This window comes from Leucopleurus acutus, assembly GCF_964270905.1.
Source record: "Leucopleurus acutus genome assembly, chromosome: 20".
NCBI classification, from domain to species: domain Eukaryota; kingdom Metazoa; phylum Chordata; class Mammalia; order Artiodactyla; family Delphinidae; genus Leucopleurus; species Leucopleurus acutus.
The window spans coordinates 45529697-45545087 of NC_139162.1; the positions used below are offsets into that span (position 1 = coordinate 45529697).

The window sequence follows — 15391 nt, forward strand, 5'->3', positions numbered from 1 at the left end:
TTTAAAAATTAGATTGCAGACATCCAGCCTGCTTAGCCACTTTGTTAAGCTCTAAGCCTTTGAGAATGAATAGGAAGTAGCATTAGTATAATGAGGCCTCTTGCCCAGATAGGAGATGTATTTTCTGAGGGTTCTCACCAGGTCCAGCACAATGTTGAACCACGTACTTTATTTTTTTATTTTATTTATTTTATTTATTTGGTTGCATGGGGTCTTATTTGTGGCAGGCGGGCTCCTTAGTTGCGGCTCGCCAGCTCCTTAGTTGTAGCACGTGGGCTACTTAGTTGCAGCTCCAGGGCTCCTTAGTTGTGGCTTGCCAGCTCCTTATTTGCAGCACGTGGGCTCCTTAGTTGCAGCATGCGGGCTCCTTAGTTGTGGCACATGAACTCTTAGTCACGGCATGCATGTGGGATCTAGTTCCCTGACCAGGGATCGAACCCGGACCCCCTGCGTTGGGAGTGCGGAGTCTTATCCACTGTGCCACCAGGGAAGTCCCTGAACCATCAACTTTAAATGCTTTTTAATTACAAAAGTGATTAATAGATTCCTCATGCTTAATATAGATTAGTTGTGCTTAATGAGTACTTATTGCCAAATAAGAGAGAGAAAACTTCAAGTTTTTTCCTTTTAACAATCTTTGTTGGAAATCAAAACGCACGAGAGGAGTTTGTGATCTATTGGCAAGTTTCTTTTTTAGGTGGTACTTTAGTTAAGAAATATATTTGGCTTCCTGGAACTTGTGCAGTGGCGTACCCACTTAGAGGTCTGTTTCAGTTCTCTGCTGCTATATAACAAGCGACCCCAAACTTAATGCCTTAAAATGACAGCAGTTTATTATTTCTCATGAATCTCTGATTGACTGAGGCTCGATGGGTCTTCTGCTGGGTTTTTTTTTTTTTTTCAGTGTTTATTTATTTATTTGGCTGCCCCGGGTCTTAGTTGCAGCACGTGGGATCTTTAGTTGAGGTGTGCAGGCTTTTCACTTGCGGCATGCGGACTCTCTTAGTTGCGGCATGCATGCGGGATCTAGTTCCCCGACCAGGTGATCGAACCTGGACCCCCTGCATTGGGAGTGCGGAATCTTAGCCACTGGACCACTGGGGAAGTCCCTCTTCTGCTGGTTTTGATTGGGGTCTCTCGTGTGGCTGGAGTCAGAAGATGGATGGGCTGGAATATGCCCAAGATGGTTTTACTCACATGGCACCTTGGAGATGGCTGGACCCCTCTCTCTAGTCTCAGAACCTCTCCTTCCACATGGTCTCGCCAGCCAGTAGCTGGATTTAGAACGTGGCAGCCCAGGGCTTCCTATACCTTCTTATGGTGTAGGTCCAGCATCAGCCCAGATTCAGTGTGGGAAGGAAGACACAAGACTTGAATTCTGGAAGGTGGGGCCTATTGGGGCCCCTCTTTGGAGACCAGCACAGCCTTTGTTTTCTTACATAAGGAGAAGTGCAGAGGTCATCAGGACCAGATGGTGCTGCAGTTTAGCATCTCCAGTGCCCCAGGGTCCTGTTTATCTGCATTGCTACCCTTAGCCTAGTAGTGATAAGAAGGCAGCGCCCATCTCCAGCCCCACATCCTATTATAGGCAGAAAGAAGCAAAGTTCTGAGGAAAAGGGATAGCACCTCTGTCAGGAAACCAAAGCCTTCCCTGAAATCCTTAGCAGACTTTTGCTTCCGTCTCTTTGGCTAGAACTTTGTGACAAGACCACCCCTTGCCAAAAGGAAGTCTCGGAAATGCAAGTTTTAAGCTGTGCTTATTACCACCCCTGACAGAGGGGCAGTTAAGGAAGCAGCGGGGAGAAAGGACATGCTGGGTAGGCATCTAGGAGTGGTGTGTTCAGACAGCCAAAGACATGATGGGTAAACTGAGGCAGCGTGCACTCATTTATCAACCGTTTAGTAAGTACCTGGAATGGGCGAGGCACTGGGCTTCTTACAGAGGCTACAAGGATCGGAGAAGTGGACACATTTGGGGCTAAAACTGACCAGGATCATTTGCTGGTCTGGACCAGATACTTGCTTAGCTCTTGTCTCCCGTGTAGATGTTTGGAGTTGACTAAATATCATAACAATAGCCAATCTCATCAAGGGTTTAATTTGTGAAGAGGAACTATGAACCAACTCATTTAATCTAATGGCCCAGTGAAGTAGGCACTGTTATCATCACCCCCTTTTCAGAAGCAGAAACAGAGGTACAGAGAAATTAAATAACGTGCCATACGGCTAAGGAGTAGTAGAGTCGACATGCAGTCTCTGGTGGTCAGGCTCAAGAGTGTGTACTGAACCACTGCGCTCTACTGCTTTCGTTTGTTTATTACGAGAAACGATTCTTCTTGAAAGAATATGTAAGTGACAGCAGAACAAAACATGAGATAGAAACCATTTACTGCTCCATCCCTCACTCCTGCTTCCTGCCTCATTGGTCTTATCTGTCAGTAACCTGGTGTATGTTCTTCTCACCTCTTTGTAAATGCATTCCGTTTTTCAAAGACGGCCTTTGGACACACAGAATCGGATTAACCATAATCTTTGGTGCATGGTACAATGGTGTTTTTAGTCTGTACAAAAATGTCTATTACAATGAATAGCCTTTAACCTACTACCTGCCCAAGAACTAGAACATTACCTACCAGTAACTTATACTGTGGTATTTCCCATTCAATCCCCAGTCTGCTCTCCCAGGGGTGACCACCATCTTGAATTTTTTATCATTCTTTGTCTTAAAATAATTATTTTTGAACTTTTACAAATGATATTGTAGTCTTCTGGGACTTGCATTTTTCAGTTAATACTGTGATTGATCCAGACCATTTGGTATAGTGGTATTTCATTTTTTACTGCTATGTAATATTCCACTGCTGACTATACCACATCTTTGTTTAAGTCATTTCCATGACAATGCATATTTCAATAGTTTCCAGATTTTTTTGCTATTCATGGGCTACTGTGAATGTTGTTACACACATTTCCTGATGTGCACGGACAAGAATTTCTTTGAGGTATGTACTAGGCACAAGATTGGTGGGTATAGGATATGAACATCTTTAACTTTGCCAAATATCATCAAACTGTTCTCTAAACATTCCCTCCGAGGATGTATAAGAGTTCCTGTTGTTCTGTATCCTGTTACACTTGGTTTTGTAAAAGCTTTTTTTATTTTTGTCAGTCTGATGGATATGAAATGAAATCTCATTGTGGTTTTAATTTGTATTCTTCTGAAGACTAGTAAGGCAGTCTTTTCATTTATGTTTCTTCTTTTGGATATAGGCTGTTCATGCTTTTTGCTTCTTTTTCTTTTTCTTATTGGTTTGTAAGTGTTCTTTATATAGTCTGGTTACTCATCCTGGGGCTGCAGCCTATTTAACCTAATGAAAGTTTTATGATTCTCATGTCCCTGTTTCCTTGGTTGTCTCTGCTTGTTCTCTCTCTCCCCAACTCCATGATACCTCTTTGTGTACTCCAGCTCACAGTGATTCTCTCTGGAACAGCTCTCAAATTATGGGCATTTTTATACATTTGTATAGATATATGACTATACTTGTTCCACCCACTGTAACATAGCTTTGTAATTCCAGGTGTATCAGGATTAGGTTCAACTGTATATAATAGAATTATTTATTTATTTCTCTCTCACATAAAGGAGCCCAGTGATAAGGAGGCCAGGGCTGCACTCTAATCAGGGACTCAGGTTCCTTCTCCCTTTTTGCTCTACCGTCCTTGTGCTGTCACCTCATGGTTCAAGATGGCTGCTCAAGCTCCAGCCATTGTATCTCAGCAAGCAAGAAAGAAGGGATGAAGATGGGCACCCCTACTTAATGGAAGTTGCACACAATAATTCTGCTTACAGACTCTTGCCCAGAACTTAGTCACAGTACCATATATAGTTATAAGGGAATCTGGGAAATGGGTTTCACATGGCCTTGTTCTTAGTTAAAAATCAGACAATAAGTACTAAGTTAAAAGGGGAGACTAGGGCTTCCCTGGTGGCGCAGTGGTTGAGAGTCCACCTGCCGATGCAGGGGACACGGGTTCGTGCCCCAGTCCGGGAAGATCCCACATGCCGCGGAGCGGCTGGGCCTGTGAGCCATGGCCACTGAGCCTGCGTGTCCAGAGCCTGTGCTCCGCAACGGGAGAGGCCACAACAGCGAGAGGCCCGCGTACCGCAAAAAAAATAAAAAAGGGGAAGACTAAATACTGGATTAGGCGAACAACAACTTTACTAGTTCTGAAATGTTCCCTAAAAATGGCTCTTAAAGGAGTTGCCAGACACCAGGATAGTACCTCTAGATGATGCACCCACCTTTTTTTTTTAATTTATTATTTTTGGCTGCGTTGGGTCTTCGTTGCTGTGTGCAGGCTTTTTATAGTTGGGGCGAGCAGGGCTACTGTTTGTTGTGTGCGGGATTCTCATCGTGGTGGCTTCTCTTGTTGTGGAGCATGGGCTCTGGGTGCATGGGCTTCAGTAGTTGCAGCACGCGGCTTCAGTAGTTGTGGTGCATGAGCTCAGTAGTTGTGGTGTGCGGGCTCAGTAGTTGTGGCTCACGGGCTCTGGAGCACAGGCTCAGTAGTTGTGGTGCACGGGCTTAGTTGCTCCACGGCACGTGGGATCTTCCCGGGCCAGGGATAGAACCCGTGTCCCCTGCATTGGCAGGTAGATTCATAACCACTGCACCACCAGGGAAGTCCCATAAATATCTTTTTAGAATTGATTTGTTCCAACCAAGACCCAACAAGTTTCACTGTTGGATTTGGTTCACATGCCTATTATGTGTTGTTTAGTCTACAGGTTCCCCCTCCCTCCCTTTTTTTTTTTCTTTTATAGTTTATTTGTTGAGAGAAGCCATGTCATTTGTCTTGTAGATTTTGTACATCTGTGTCTGGCTGATTGTATACCTGTGGTGGTATTTTAACGAGTTCTTCCGTCCCTGTGTTTCCTATGAATGGGTAGTGGATTCCGAGACCAGATCAGATTCATATTTGAGATGTACACACACACACGTGTGTGTGTTGCTGGTGTGTGTATATCCATTAGGGTACGTAAAGCTTGTTTTCTCTTTCTGTGATGTTCTGTAGAGTTAACTGTAAACGACCATTGCCTAGACCCGTGCTTTCACTTGGGTTTTGCAAAAATTGCAAACCTCCTCTTCACTTATTAGCTGGAATATTCCTCTAGAAAGAAACCTCCCTCATCTATTATTCAGTTATCCTGAGGGTACTGACCCTTTTGACTTTTGTTTATATTAGAAATGAGTAGTGAACAATTGGGCTGGTGGTTTCTAATCGGCCGATTTTTCCTTCACTGATTCCAATATTCTGTCTTTGTTTTTGTGTTCATTCATTTGTGATATTTACTGGTTTCTGCTACTGCCCACGTCCGTCTTGGATTTGGGAACAAACAGATGAGCCATGGTCACAGTCATCTCAATGTGTAGGCATGGCTGCCTCAGGCCTTACCTTTGACCAGGTGGAGCCCTATGTGCTTGTCAGTGTAACCAGGGAGAGTCGGCTCTAGACTGTTGACATTTTCATTTCTTCCCCCCTCTCTTTCCTGGCCATGTATTTTCAAACCTACAGCCTCTGGAGAGTTCCTGCTCTGTGCCAGGGTATAAACCTTTATGCTTGGGGCAAGATGTGTTCGAGCGTTTGAATTTATACTGGTCTGAAACTGCATTCCTAGACAAACGAACAGTAAAGGGCTGTGCTCCATTGGAAAGGCCAGTCCTTCTTGTAGCCTGGCCAGGGCGAACTCTGACTCCAGCCACTGTTGTCTGGGTCATAAATTCTTAAGAGCGCAACACGCTTGAAATCATTTGGGTGCCTTGGGATCAGTTACACACTATATACCTGAGGATTTTCTTTCCTTCTGGAGATTACAACACATTTATTCCCTCTGGGTGGGGAGAGAAGATTTGATGTGGAATGATGCAGAATTCCTTTGTTCATTCAGTCAGTGACTTGTTCATTTGGCAAATATTTATTGAGCTTCACGTGTTCCAGGTGCTGGGGTCAGAGCCCGCGAAGGCCCATACTCTTGGAGTTTATGTTCGCGTTGAAGGACACAGATGATAAAGTAGTAAACAAATTGATCCGATATTGTACTTCCGGGTGGGGACGAATAGTGCTCTGAAGTCACTGAAGCAGAATGTGAGAGGACACACCTGGTGGAAGGTGGAGGGGGGCTGTGGGAGGCTGGATAGCTGGGGTGCTTGGGGGAGAGCTTTGCCCGGGTAGTGGTATGTCAGCTGAGTCTGGGATGGTACAAAGGTGGCAGCCTTGTGAACGACCTGGGGGAAGAGCCTTCCTGACAGAAGGAGCAGCGAATGAAGAGGTGGGAGTGAGTTTGGCGCGGCAGGGAACAGCAGAGGACACAACATGGCTGGGGCGCAGGAGGATGGGGTTGGAGGATGGACAGGGATGACAGCCTGGTGGAGAATTTGGGTTTGATTCTGAGCGTCATGTCTCTCATTCCCTCTGGCTGCTGTGAGGAGCATAGATGGCAGAGGTGGGGGTGGAAGTGAGGTGATGAGGGTGGTGGAGTGAGCAGAGGGGTGTGGTGCCAGACCTGAATGGTCTTATTGGTGCTGGAGAGAAGCTCACAGCTGGACAGAACTTGCCAGGGGATTGGTCAGAGTGGGCGGTGAGTGGGGTGAAAGCTTTTCCAGGGGCTTTGGGCTTTGGTCTGCAGGTTTGGGTGGCAGTCATAACAGTCCCAGGCCCCCTTTAACGTGGGCTGAGGGTCCTACTCACACATGTCTCGTTTAACCATCATTGTAGTAGACTCTTATTCCCCATTTCACAGATGAGGACACTGAGGCCCAGGGAAGGGAAGCCCTTGATCCTTGTCACCCAGCTACTTGGGGCTGGGCTTGGGACCTGGCTAGCCCGACCCACAGTCTGACCTTGCTCCCCTTTTCTCTCACTGCATCCACAGCTGTTAATTCATTATGTTGGCACAGTCTGTGCCCAGGAGGAGCTGAATGTCAGTGTCCTACATTTATGAAATCGGGGTGGAAGGGATCAAGTCCACATCGGTGGCCCTTCCACCTTCCTGCTAACCTGGATGCTGACACGCCTTTTATTACAGTATTTATTACAGGGCAGAAAACAGGGACTTTCTGGTTGCTGACACAGATGTAACTTGATGTTTGTAACTTGACACTTGGGCCAGATAAGGTGTATATAGGCCCCGGACTTTGAGCTCCCGAGCCTGCTTCACTGATGGGGCAGAAAGTCTCCCCAACCATCAGATCCTTTTTATCTTCTCCTCCAGAGCTCCACGTGTCAAGGGAGCTCACTCCCCACGAGGTGTGTCCTGTGTGATGCCTCAGCCAGACACATGGCTTTGCTTGGTGTCCTCTAGGGGAGAGGTGTGACCCCCACCTCCCTCTGTGTCATGGCTCCTGGGAAAGGTGGCGTGGAGTCTGGTCCCGCTCACCACCTACCCTTTAACAGCACTGATAGCTGCTGATCAGCTGCTCCCACCTGCATTTAGGGCAGGTGGCAAAATTTTATATTGATCGGTCTTTTAAAATTCTACTTAAAAAAATCTTTGTTGATTTAAAACTTACAGAAGCCACACACTGGTTGTAAAACAGTTCACAGAGTAGAGCAGCACGTAAAGCGTGGAAGTTCCGCATTCCCATTGTGGCCCCGGCACCTGGCCTTCTCCTCGCCTCCCTCACCTGCCCAGAGGGACATGAAGTGCACGCCTCCTTGCTGTGTGTACTGTGGATTGTGTGTGCTAAGAGCCCGGGCTCTGGAGCCACAGTGCTTGGGTTCAAATCCCAGTTTTGCCGTGTGCTGACTTGGGCCTTGACTTAATCGCTCTGTGCCTCAGTTTCCCCATCTGTAAAATGGTGGTGATGGTTCTTGGCTAGTAAGGATTCATTGCATTGAGTATGTAACAGAGTGGCACCTTGCAAGTGACACGCACTTACACGTTAACTATTTTTACTACACACATATATGCATATGTTGTTTTACACACATATTTCTTCTGGGTATATTGTTCTGCAGGTTGCACTTTCCTTTAATAGTCTATCTTGGAAAGCCTCCTGGGTCAAGGTCAGCCACATTCTTCCCCCCCTCCGCCCCCGCTTTTAAAATTTATATATTTATTTATTTTCAATTATTTATTTATTTATTTATTTCTTTTTGGCTGCGTTGGGTCTTTGTTGCTACGCACAGGTTTTCTCTAGTTGTGGCGAGCGGGGGCTACTCTTGGTTGCAGTGCACGGGCTTCTCATTGTGGTGGCTTCTCTTGTTGCGGAACACAGGTTCTAGGCGCGCAGGCTTCAGTAGTTGTGGCCCGCGGGCTCAGTAGTTGTGGCTTGCGGGCCCCAGAGCTCAGGCTCAGTAGTTGTGGTGCACAGGCTTAGTTGCTCCGCGGCATGTGGGATCTTCCCGGACCAGGACTCGAACCCGTGTCCCCTGCATTGGTAGGTGGATTCTTAACCACTAAGCCACCAGGGAAGACCTGCCGTGTTCTTTTTAATAACTTCACAGTGTTCCATCCTGTCAGTGCCCTGTTATCAAACACAGTTTGTTTCCAACCTTTATTGTTATAACTGAACATCTCACACACAAAACCCTTTGTTTGCTTCTTAGATTTTTCTTAGAACAAAGTCCTGGCGTTGCAATTACTGCAACAAAGTGAATAAATACATTTAAAGACTTGTGATATTTATTGCCAACTTGTTTTCTGGGATCTGTTTATTAACCATATGTATTCCTTGTTCCTATTTTTCTAGGGTTTTTTTTTTCTTACAGATTTGTAGGGGATCTTTACATTGTTGAAGGTATGAATCATTTGTTATATGTTGCAAATTTAATTTTTTTTAATTAAAAAAATTTTTTGGCCATGCCACGCAGCTTACAGGGACTTAGCTCCCCAACCAGGGATTGAACCCAGGCCCGGCAGTGAAAGTGCTGAATCCTAACCACTAGACCACCAGGGGATTCCTTATGCTGCAAGTTTATATTCCTACTTAGTTTACTTTTAAATTTTTTTATGTTATTAAACATACTGAGACTTTTTTTTTTAAGCTTTGGCCTTTAAGATAAATATATTCCTAGTTATTTTATGGCTTCATTTTTTACATCCAATATCTGTAATTTGTTTTTGGTGTTAGGTGTGGGATAAAGATCTTAAACCCACTCTTCACCCACCCCCGACCAGTAGTTAAGCAGTTATCCCCATCATATGGTCTGAATAATCCATCCTTTCCCACTAACTTGAAAATCTTATTAGCCAGGCCCCAGTCTAAGTGTTTGAACATTTACCTTTCGGTCCCCTGCCATAACTCGGTGGAGCAGGTTGGTAATATCTCCATTCTCAGGGAGGAAACTGAAGCACAAAGAGGTGACCTTGCTTGCTTAATGTCTCACAGCATGGATGAGGCAGAATCTGGCTTGCAATATTGTGGATTTATTCAGTAATGAGCTTCCTTATTTCTAATATATTTTCAGCAGCTTTTCCTGCAGTTTCTTGGCAGACCTTCCTTTTGTCCACTAGTAATAGGCATTTCGATTGCTCCTGGGCTCTTCTCTGCCTCGTTGCCCTGGACAGGACTTTCGTGACAGTGTTAAACACCATTGGGGGTTGCAGACAGGCATGGGTACCTCAAGATGTTTTATCCTTCAGGTCCCCCCTCCATGGGGGCCTAGTTAGGCAGGGACCGGAAAAGTGGCAATGTCAGTACAATGAAGGACTCATCTGTCCCCATGGCTGGGCCAAACCAGGGAAGAAGCTGGCATCAAGGGTCATGACTTGAGTACAAGCGGCAGTGGACAGCATTCTGGGGCCTTGATTAATACGAAGGGGGGGGGGGGAAAGGGTCTAGCAGCGAGGATGTGTGGAGCCCAGCAAGGAGCTAGCACAGTGAACCCAAACGTGGAGAGGGCAGCCTCAGAGTTGGCTGCTGGCTCTGTGGAACTGGTTCCCCACCTGGATCTCATGAGGCCTGACATCAGACTACCAGCTTCACACTGCACCCTTGCCTCGTCCAGGCGGGTGGCCTTGGACAAGCATCTTACCGTCTCTGTGCCTCAGCTTCACCTTCTGTAAAATGGAATAATTGGAGCTTTTACCTTAGGTTTTTGTGAGGATTAAATGATCCATGTAAAGTGCTTGGAACTGTGGTTGGCACATAGTAAACACTCAAATAAATGTTAGTCATTATTTCTTCTCTGCTAAGAAGAAAATAGATCAGGGCAAAGGCTGGAGAGTGTCTGAGGCTCCTATTTCAGCAGAGGTGATCAAGGCAGACCTCTGAATGTTTGGTCAAGACCTCAGAGATAAGGAGCCAGCTATGGAGACATCAGGGAAAGAGCATTCCAGACAGCGCGGCAAGTGCAAAGGCCCTGAGGCCGGAGCTTGCAGAGCATGTTCTTAGAAGTACAAAGAGGCCACTGTGGCCAGAGGGCAGTGAGGGAAGGGAAGGGAAGATAAAGGAGATGAGGTCAGAGAGGATGCCAGCTGGGAAGTTCTTAGCCTAGGTTCTTTTGGTTGAAAATAACAGAAAGCCAGGTCAGGTCCACTGAAGCCTAAAAGAGTTCTGAAATGCCTCTTGAAACCTGGACTGGTATCATCATCGGCTGGTGTCATGATCAGTAAATAGGCCCAGGGCCCACAGAGTTTTCTCTCTTCCCTTCCCCACTTTGCCTCTTCTTTCTCTTTGCTTCCTTCCCTCTCTGGGTTTCTCCAGGCGTTTGGCTGTTCCATAGCTCCTTCCTTATATGGTCTCCAGTTCCCAGCCACCAGCAAAGACTCGACTGGCTGTCTCCATCCCAGGAAGGGGGCCTGATTGGCCCAGCTTTGGTCAGATGGCTCCCTCTCATCCAGCGAGCTATGGTGAGGCAATAAGCATGGCGCACACACTTCTCATAAAATGAGGGCTTTCGGAAGCCCAGCAGACCCACTCCTTTGCTCTCTTGGCCTAGGGCATCACTGCTCTTCTTACATATGAAACATCATCATGCTGTTGAATATGGGCCAGATGGCCTGGATTCAAAGCTCAGCCAGTTGCTAGTTCTGTGACCTTGTGTTTATCACTTCACCTCTCAGGGCCTCAGACTCCTTACCTGTAAAATATGGATGATAAAGACTTCTACCTCGGGCTTCCCTGGTGGCGCAGTGGTTGAGAGTCCGCCTGCCGATGCGGACTGCCATGCCCCGGTCCAGGAAGATCCCGCATGCTGCGGAGCGGCTGGGCCTGTGAGCCATGGCCGCTGAGCCTGCGCGTCCGGAGCCTGTGTTCCGCAACGGGAGAGGCCACGGCAGTGAGAGGCCCGCGTATCGCAAAAAAAAAAAAAAAAAAAAAGACTTCTACCTCAAGGGGTGACTAAGGGTATTAAATACACTTATGGAAAGTATTTATCAATAGTTTAAGCCTGATGCACTGTAAGCACTCAGGAAGTGCTCAGGAAGTATTAGTTATCATCACCATCATTATCCTTATTTTTTCTTCCCAAGACTGGATAGTGTGCTATTGTTCAGGCTGGGACTTGGGGATAAAGAATCAGGAACTGATCTCAGCTCCACCACCAACTAGCTCTGTGACCTTGGCCAAGTGAGTAACTTCTGAAGGAGCTTTGGGTTCTTCATCTGCAAAGTAGGGAGGATAACAAGCGGACAGGGCTCATTCCCTGGATGTATGTGTGTTGTCTGAGGTTTGGGGTGACTGTGGAAATTCAGGAGATCCCAGGTGTTTGGGCTCAGTGCAGCCCAGGTTCCTGATCATATACCCCACGAATGTGAGCTGATGGTGAGGGTGGTGTTAGGACCTGCCTCTCCTCCTTCACAGAGGTTTGTGCAGGGCTCTTCTGCACGTGGCGTGGCACCATACCTGTTCCCTGGAAGCCCATCTGCTGCCCCCGGACTGTGAGAGGAGCACCATGTCTGACCCAGCCGTTCCCAGTCCCCTGGCATCAGTGCTGACCGGGAATGCAGGACGCTCACCCTCTTCAGGCTTCTTCTCTGGTGAAAGACAGATCTGGAAAACAGAGTCTCAGGAAATGCTGTGTTTGTGTCTGTTCATACCCATTCCCCAGACAGTGGTGCTTCTGAAACCTGGCTGGGAATTCGCCTCACCTGGGGAATCTTATTAACAGTTGGGCTTATCTGGCTTCACTCCTGGAGCTCCTGTTTGGGCAGGTGTAGAAGATGACCGTCTGCTGGTTTGGCCGCCTGGCAACCATTCACCGTTCTTTTGAGGTTTTCCTCTGGGGAACTGCTTCCTCCATCATCCGATCCATTCATTTACTGAGCCCTACTGTATGTACGATGCCACGTTACTCTAGCACCGGGGCTGGGGCAGTGAATCAGGCACTGAAAGCCCTGCCCTTGAAAATGGAATGAGATGACAGTATCTTGTAAGTTATAAATTATCTTATAAGTTAAATATTAAGTAATTACACATTAGATAACAGTCATTTTCTGATTTCATATCACCGTCACTTTCTGATTTCAATAATTGTACCATGATTGGGCATTTTCTTTGGAAACAACCACTGACTTCTGTAGGGGATAAAGAGAACAAATTCCTAGAAAAAGGAAGGCAAACCAGTATTAGCTGAACAATCATAAAATTGACTAAAAATATTTATCTTTTTTCAGTTTGTGGGTATTGTCATGAACACTCAGCCATAACAAAATGCTTTGTTGTACATAATACGTTTCTGTTGAAAAAATCAGTGCTCATATGCACAGTTTTGAGTTTAAAGGTTCTAAAAACATTAGTTGGTAGGAAGTTTATAGATTCTTTTCTTTCTTTATACGTCTATGTATTTTTCACATTTTCTAGAAGGAACTTCCGGAAATAGGAGTGAAAAACAGCTTTTAAAAAAAAAAGCCCCTCCCGCCTCGTGGACCGATCTGGTCCTTGTGGTTTGGCTGTGGAACCGCCTCAGGAGCAGGCATGGGCCCTTCCCATCGGTCCGCCCCTCCCATCGGTCCCCACCACAGTGATTGGCTCCCCGCCACAGTGATTGGCTCAGGAAAGGGCTCCCATTAGACCACTCAGAATTAACACATGTCTTCTGCTGGAAAGCACCAGGAAAGAGGTGCTTTCTTTCTGCTCGAGTCCTAAGTTGTGGGGCAGAAAACTAATGCCGCTGGGGACCATTTTTTCCAAAGGGTCAGATAGAAGGGACACGGAAATGATTGGTTCCTGATAAACTCTCTGGGTAACTGGGGACTTCCATGATGGCGCAGTGGTTAAGAATCCGCCTGCCAATGCAGGGGGCGTGGGTGCGAGCCCTGGTCCAGGAAGATCCCACATGCCACAGAGCAACTAAACCCGTGCACCACAACTACTGAGCCAGCGCTCAAGAGCCCACGAGCCCCTACTACTGAGCCCACGTGCCGCAACTACTGAAGCCCGCAACCTCTAGAGCCCGTGCTCCGCAACAAAGGAAGCTACCACAATGAGAAGCCTGTGCACCGCAACGAAGAGTGAGTGACAAAGTGAGAGAGTGGCATGGACATATATACACTACCAAACGTAGAAAGCTAGTGGGAAGCAGCCGCATAGCACTGGGAGCTCGGTGCTTTGTGACCACCTAGAGGGGTGGGATAGGGAGGGTGAGAGGGAGGGAGATGCAAGAGGGAAGAGATATGGGAACATGTGTATATGTATAACTGATTCACTTTGTTATAAAGCAGAAACTAACGCACCATTGTAAAGCAATTATACTCCAATAAAGATGTGAAAAAAAAAAAAATGAGTGGCCCCCGCTCGCGGCAACTAGAGAAAGCCCACGTGCAGCAACAAAGACCCAAAGCAGCCAAAAAATAAAAATAAATAAATTTAAAAAAACCCAAAAAACTCTTTGGGTAACTGGAAGTTGGAATAACCTCTGCACTTGTCAGTATGGTGAGCCAGAAAGTTGCTTTTTTTTTTTTTCCTCGAGCCAGTTTGAGTTGGGTCTTGGCCACTTGCAACCAAAAAAGCCCTGTAAGTAACACAATAATCTTAGTGGGCCCTAGAATCTGTAGCTTAAAAATTTTCCACCAATGATTTGTATGAAGTTTGAGAACCTCTTTGCTAGAGTTTTCTGAGTGGTGGTTCTCAGACTTAAGTGAGCAGCAGACTTGCCTACGGGGTGGTCTCATTAAAAATACGGAGCCTCTATTCCAAAATGCTGGAGATTCTGATCTAGAGCCTGGGGCCAAGGGATCTGAGTTTCGAGCAGCATCCTGGGTGATGGGATGCACATCAGAGTTTGAGAACCACTCTGATAAAGGGCAGGGATCATGCCCAGTCTGAGGCTTTACCCGTAGAGGGGGCCCAGGGTCTTTCTCAAATGAATGAAAGTAGAATTTGAGTTTAGATCTTCTTTGGAAAATCATTCCTTTCCTGCCTGTTACCCAGCCTTGCACGCTACGTCATGTTTTAAAAAATCTAACCAGAGGAACTATGGTTAGATACGTGAGCTTTATTAATGTAATGGTTTAACCAGTGTGGAACCCCTCAAGTAACTTGGAAACAGGTGGATTATTGTGTCTGCTGAAATTGTTGCTTCAGATTCAGAACAAAGTCTGCTCTTGAGGAAAGATTTTGGTAGTAGCGGAAAATGTTCAAGAGGGTAATTACTGACTTAGTCTGAGGTAATTTACGGTGAATGCTTCCCTCACGTGTATGTGTGTGTGTGCGTGCGCGCACGCACGCGTGTGTGTACATGTGTACCCATACTTACTTGGTTGTGAAGGAAGGGCCACAGCCGTTTTACTTGGGTGAAAGGGAATCTTTTGAGTTGACCCATTAGGCCAGAAAATCCCTTTTCAAATACTGTCTTGTAGCGGCTTTGCTTTTGAGACCCCTGAGAGCTGGGGGAAAGGGGGTGTGGAGCCTGAATGACATGCCCTGTTGGCCCTAACCCCAGGCACGTGTGACTTTGCCATTGTCTGAAGTATTTTTTCCCCCAGGCCTTGTACCCCATGCTGAGTTCCTGTAGCTCAGCCATCAGGAATTAGGGTGTGGGTTGGCCAGGATTATGCAAATTTAAACTGATCATCTTCAAATATTTTTGTTTGTGTCCCCTCAAGAGAATTTTATAGTGTACCCCTCCGTGTACATTATAAAGCTAACATCTAAAATAATTTTATGGGAACTTAAGATTTTTCTTATTTGTGGGAGAAAGAAAAGAGCGCATATTTTGTAAGGCGAGGTAAGATGAAGATTGACTGTAATTGAAATCAATATTCTAGGATATGATTAGATAAAGTAGGTTTTCACTACCTTATTAAATAAAGCACACAGAATCTGAAAGAAATCAATTTTTTCCCTGGGAATTTTTTCTGGTGGATTTCAAAAAGTTTGGTGGTCCTGCAAAACATTCCATTTAAATGAATTCCAAGGCCGCTAACCTATACCGCTTTGACTGTTCT

At 46.1% G+C, this 15391-nt stretch overlaps 1 protein-coding gene across 1 annotated transcript in view; it reads left to right on the forward strand.

Annotated features, from left to right (window-relative positions):
• Positions 1–15391, forward strand: part of SIPA1L3 (signal induced proliferation associated 1 like 3) — a 235551-nt gene that overhangs the window by 16197 nt on the left and 203963 nt on the right. The window lies entirely within an intron of this gene.